Source organism: Ovis aries, chromosome 3, assembly GCF_016772045.2.
Source record: "Ovis aries strain OAR_USU_Benz2616 breed Rambouillet chromosome 3, ARS-UI_Ramb_v3.0, whole genome shotgun sequence".
Taxonomy (NCBI): Eukaryota; Metazoa; Chordata; class Mammalia; order Artiodactyla; family Bovidae; genus Ovis; species Ovis aries.
This window is the reverse complement of record NC_056056.1, coordinates 181,555,083-181,561,082: the sequence shown is the minus strand read 5'-3', so window position 1 is coordinate 181,561,082 and position 6,000 is coordinate 181,555,083. Positions and strand designations below refer to the sequence as shown.

Here is a 6,000-nt window from a genome sequence, read left to right as displayed (position 1 = left end):
TTTGGCCACCTCATGCGAAGAGTTGACTCATTGGAAAAGACTCTGATGCTGGGAGGGATTAGGGGCAGGAGGAGAAGGTGTCGACAGAGGATGAGATGGCTGGATGGCATCACTGACTCGATGGACATGAGTTTGGGTAAACTCGAGGAGTTGGTCATGGACAGGAGGCCTGGCGTGCTGCGATTTATGGTTGTCATAAAGAATCGGACATGACTGAGCGACTGAACTGACTGACTGACTGAGCCTGGGTTTCTTCCTCAGCTGTGTAGGGTAAGAGGCCCCGCCCCCCGGCCTGGGTCCTGGGAGAGTAAGAGGCCCCGCCCCCTGGGCAGGGTCTTGGAGGAGTAAGAGGCCTCGCCACTGGGCTTATGTGAGATGGTCCGGTTCAGCAGGGGTCTGAGCTCTCTCTGTGAGCACTGCAGGCCAGTGGATGATTATTCACCAGCTTTCCTGGTAGGACCGCCCCCACACCTCACCTCCTCCTCTAGGGTGGGGTCTGAGTCATGGGGACCACGGTGAGTAGAACTGGTGGCTCGAAATGGTGCAAGTCCCAGCAAGTGAGGGGAATGAGGGCCCTGTGGGAACAGAACGTGAGATTTCCTGCCCCTGAGTCTTTGCACTAGCTGTTCCTTCTGCCTGGACGGCCCTGCCCTCTCTTGTCTCTTCCCCAGCTTTAGGTTTTGATGCCCCCAGGGCAGAAGACCTGTTCTTCTTACCTTTGGGAGCAACTTAGTCTAAAGGGCTTGGCCCAGGGCACGAAACAGACTGCGGACAGAGACTGGGCAGGGAAGAGTGTGTGCAGGCGGGCCCGGGGGCGCGGGGTGGAGGAGAGAAGGAGCGACTGTGGGCGGGCAACCCCACACTTAGCACAGCACCAGCAACACCGTCCATGTGACTCCACATGTCTCGCTGTATGTTAATTAGGAGCTAATTCTGGAAATTTTTAATATATAGATGTCCTGCATATAATAAGAGCTCAAAACTATTTGGTATTGTTGCTGTTGAGTGACAGCTTTGTGTCAAGCCTGTTACATACTCATTCATTTAATGACACCCTTATTGTCTCCACTGTCCCAGGGCACGACCTCACTGGAGTGGCCTGGCTAGAATTTGAACCCAGTTCTGCAGAATCCCTCATTTGGTTCCAGCAGCCCGCAGAGGAAGGCACGCAAGTCAGTGCGGCCCCAGTGACTCAGAGCTGGCATGTCCCCTGGCCCGCCCTTTCCTCCTGACTCAGCCCAGGCAGTTCAGCAGGCCTTTCTCTGGAATTCAGGGCCCCCAGGCAACGTTCCTGAGTGGCTGTCTCCTCTGGGATACGCTCCCTGGAGAGCTGGCGGGTGGCTGTGTTCCCATGGAAGCCTTGGCTGTGTCCTGCATCCCCCTTGGGGTCTCCATCTTCTCTCAGGAGGGTGGTCAGTGACTTGCTGGGGTCAACATCTCCCTCCCAATTTCCCTGTGATGCAGAGGGGCAAACCGAGGCAGAGGGAACCCGCGGTGTGGCTGGGTGATACAGCCATGGTTGAGGGTAGGGATGGGAGTAGGAGAAGCTCATATTCAATTTCTGGCTGCTTTTTTCTGTCTTTGCCCAACCCAGGACCCCTGAACTGGACCCTTCAGCCCAGCCCAGCTCCCAGCCCTGGAGAGGCGAAGGTCAGGCACGCACAGACCTCTGTAACTGACCTGAATGGGGACAAGTGTGAGTTGCCTTTCTACTCCGCTGCTGCCAAGAGAAAGTAGGGACATGGCTACCTCTTCTCCTTCTGGTCCCCCTGGAGTCTCCAGCTCAATAATGTGATGCTGGAACACGGTTCCTGCCAGCCATTCCCTGCAGCCATTCTGCCTCAGGTTGCCCTGCGGTCACTGTCTTCTAGAACCCAGGCTTACCCAGGCTACCAAAGCCTTGGCCCTCAGTTCCCCCAATTTCTGTAAAATGATAGTCTTATTTCCCTAGTTTCATTCAGATATAATTTGGGGAGAGAGGGGAGGAATCAAGCCATTTTATTGAGGGAGAGGTGAAAGGCTGGGAGGACAGTGAGATCTGATATCCTGGGAGGGATCTCCCCCAGCCTCACAGTAGCTGAAAGGTCTTTCAGATATAATTGGTACACAACACTGTATTAGTTGAAGGTGTGCAACACAATGATTTGATACATGTATAAATTGTGAAAGGATTGCCACAATAAGTTTAGTTCACATCCATCACCTCCCATTGCTGCAAAATGCTTTTTTCTTCCAAAGAGGACTTCAAAGATCTACTCTGGTAGCAGCTTTCAGCTATACAAAAGAGTATTGTTAGCTATAATCACCGTGTTGTATATTTCATCCCCAGCGCTTATTTATCTTTCTAACTGGAAGTTTGTACATTTTGACTCCCTTCACTCATTTTTATCTGCCCCCAGCCCCCACCCTTGGCAACCACCGGTCTGTTCTGTTTCCATGAGTTCAGTTATTTTGGTTTCCACATACAAGCGAAATCACACAGTACTTGTCTTTGTCTGACTTATTTCACTTGATGTAATGCCCCCAGGTCCATCCATGTTGTTGCAAATGGTAGGATTTCCTTCTTTTTTTTTACAGCTAGTGTAAGGTGATAGTTTTAAATACCCTTCTGGCCCAGATTCCTGTGATTGGTCAGAAAAGACTCCCCAGCTTCCTCCTTCCTTCCCCACCTCAGGGAAGCAGGGCCCCTCTGGCCTTCTGCACAGAGCGACCCTAGGGGGATCCTGGGCAGTGGGAGAGGAAGAGACATTGTTAGATGAATTCAACTGAGCATGTGCATTACGGCCCCTCAGATGAAACGTAGAGAAAAGTTAGATAGTGACTTGCCTAGAATCACTAGCATGTGTTATACTGGAATTGAACACTGGGCAGTCTGGCTCTTGTGTCTTGAAGCCCATCAAAAGGAATTCTGCCTTTGCCAGGTCCATTCATCAGTCTCCTGCTGAACACTTACCGTGTGCCAGGTCCCCTGCTGAGTGCTGCCACGTATGCATTGATGCGACCCAGGCCCTGCACTTGGTGAAGAGATGGCCAGACAAGGTGAGATCAGTCTGGGGGGTGGGGTGGGGAGCCCGGGTCCACCGCACATGCACATTTCCTGTCTAGCAGGCAAGAGAAATCTGGAGTGCAATCAGAGGCTGCCTAAGAGGAATGGAGAAGGTGCGCGGCTGGGGCCCTCCCTGAAGGAGTGAATGAAAAAGTGCATGCTCGCTTCTGTGGGCTTTGAGGCTGATTCGAGGGAGACGATAATAATCTAGTACAGCTGATCTTTGAACAACGTGGGGGTTAGGGGCACCCACCCCTGTGCAGTTGAAAATCCTCTTAGAACTTTATAGCCAGCCCTCCATATCCTAGGTTCTGCATTCTTGGATTCAACCAACAAAGGATGATATACTACTGTAGTAAATACTTACTGAAGAAAATCTGCATATACGTGGACCTGTGCCAGTTCAAACCCATGCTGTTCAAAGGCCCACTGAATTACTACAGATAAAAGGGAACGTCTTGACAGTCTCCTGAATGGCCTTCTGCCCTACATCTTTCCCCCACTCCCTGCCTTCTCTGATCTCCTCTCCTGTCCTCCACTTCTCATCCTCATTGTTCTTGGAACTTGTACTCCTGCTGACCAAGACATTTCTGTTCTTGGAGCAGAAGCAGGCAACAAACAGGTAAAGTCACCCAGGAATGGGGAGATGTCTGATGGAGAAAACAAGCAGAGTGGCTTGAGGGGGTACATAGGAGCCATGCAGGGTGAGCTCTGCCTGTGTGCCTGTGTGCTCCTGTGCCAAGGGAGGTGACCTTTGATCCAAGACTTGAATAATGAGAAGGAGCCCTCTGCATGAAGAGCTGAGGGACAAGCATTTCAGGCAGAGGAAATAGGCTGAACAGAAGCCCTGAGGTGAGAAGAGCTTACCAGTTCCAGGAACAGAATGAGGCTAGTGAGGGAGGGAGGCAGATGGAAGAGATGGGGTAGGGCAGCTGGCAGTGTCTAGGAGCAATTAACATTATATTCCAGTTTGGTAGGAAAACCTCTGGAGAGTATCAGCTGTTTTTAAAGTGATCCCTCTGGCTGCAGAGTAGACTATAGTCTAGCAGCCCATGGGTGGGCAGGTTAGCGGCTTGGACCATCAGCAGGGTCAGAGGTGGTGGGACATTGGATTGGTTTGCAATATGGGGCCTTTGCTAGGAAGCACCAGTGCCCATTTCGCTAATGAAGGAAATGTAGCTTAGAGACAGTCTTTGCATAGGGGGAACCATTGTGTCCACTGTACAGATGTAGAATTGAGTGGGAAAGGAATTTGCTCAAGGAGACATAATTAAAGTCAAATGTAGGCCCTTGGGCAGTTTCTCTGCTCCTAAACAGTCTTGCTCTCTAGGTGTGGCTGGAATTACTCACCACCTGCCTTCTGCAGACAAGGAAATTGAGGCTCAGAAGAACAGCACTCATGACAGTGAGCCTGGGTTAAGACCCAGGGCCCCTAATGTGAGGTCTAGACCCTCTGTCTCCCTACCGCAGTTCCTGCCTTCCTGGTGTGACTGTAGTGAAATGAATGTAGCAAACCCACCAAGGACCTAACAGGTGATATTGAATTGCACACTTCCACTCCCAGTGCTGGGGATGCCCAGGGACAGATGAATGAGGGGGCTTTGCCTTGTGGGGAGGGCAGCTGTGTGCCTTCTTGTCTTCCACTCAGCTGGAGGCCCACTGTGGGCACGTGCGTGAGTGTGTGTAACTGTATGTGAGTATGACTGTGGTGCCCACAGCAACAACAGCCTCTCTGGGACTGCTGGGCATCCAGCGACCTCCTGCTGGTCACTTCTTTGTCCACTTACTTGCAGGCCTCTTGGTTTCTATGTCTTATCTCCAGGCTCGGCTTAGGCTTCTTAATGAGGAAATAATTAACCACAGAAGCATTTTCTAAGACTTTCATCCCATTCTCCTGGTCAAGTTAAAAAGTATTCACAATGAACAGGGTTGCTAGTGGGAGGATGACAGGAAGCCACTGGGAGGAAGGCCTGGTGTGTGCCTGGGGTCAGAGCCTGGGGCTGGGTCCTGGCCTGGTCCCACTGCTTCCTCACTGTGTAAATTTGGTCAAGTTCCTTGCCCAACTGGGCCTCTGCTTCCTCCTCTGTGAACTGAAGAATTTGCACTAGAATCCAGTACTTCCAAAGCATTCCCCATCCCCACCCCCACCCCCACGATGAAAACCAGTGATCTCCAAACAAAAAAACAAAAAGTGGTTAAGTTTGGGAAATAACACTAGGGTATATAAAGGTAAGCCAGTTTCTTGACCATGTTTTTTGGCCTTCATTTGTTGAAAACTTTTATTCCTTTGGATACATAGCACAAATGCACATGGCATTAAATTCAGAGAGCATGGAAGGAGTTCAGGGAGCTCACAGCTCTTTCCTGCCCCTCTGCTCCTCACTTTCAGCAGGCCCCACTGGCAGTATCTGACCCATGAAGAGATGGTATCGCCATGCCAGCTGATGTGGGTGTTCACTTTATTGTGGTAAGTGATTACCACAAGGGGGTTGGGGAGTGTAGATTCCTTGCTTGGACTACAGCAACACTCCCAAGTGTTTCTGGGTCTAGCATCTAGAGGAACACCCATTGGGAAGTGGGTCTCTGGATCTTCATGTTCTCCAGTGAAACTGTGTAGGAGGGACCTGGCTGGTGCCCAGAGAGTTCCGACTCTGATCTCTGAGAAGGCAGCCATAACTCCTGTCTTTTGCTGCCCACCCAGGGGCAGCCCTTTAGCTTGAGAGGAGGTGCCAGAACTGACAATTTATTTGGGGACACAGAGACAAGGGTAGGTTGGAGGCTGGAGTGGGATCTGGATCTCCTGCTCCTGGAGCAGTGCTCTCCCAGCTGAGCCCAGCCACAGAAGTCCTCAGGGCCTGGGAGAGACCCTGGGGACGGGGTGGCCTGGCTCCACACTGCATGGTCATTTCCTGAGACGAACAGATAGAATTGCGCTGGGGGTGTGGCATCTGCAC

The 6,000-nt window shown here is 51.4% G+C and overlaps 1 protein-coding gene across 1 annotated transcript in view; it reads left to right on the top strand.

The window, feature by feature from the left end:
• Window positions 1-311: 311 nt before the first annotated feature.
• CARD10 (caspase recruitment domain family member 10) overlaps window positions 312-6,000 on the top strand; it is a 32,760-nt gene continuing 27,071 nt past the window's right edge. Inside the window, exons 1-3 of the mRNA XM_027967765.3 lie at window positions 312-1,172; window positions 1,595-1,696; window positions 2,922-5,513. The gene's annotated coding sequence lies outside the window, so the exon portion shown is untranslated. The remainder of the gene's footprint in view (window positions 1,173-1,594; window positions 1,697-2,921; window positions 5,514-6,000) is intronic.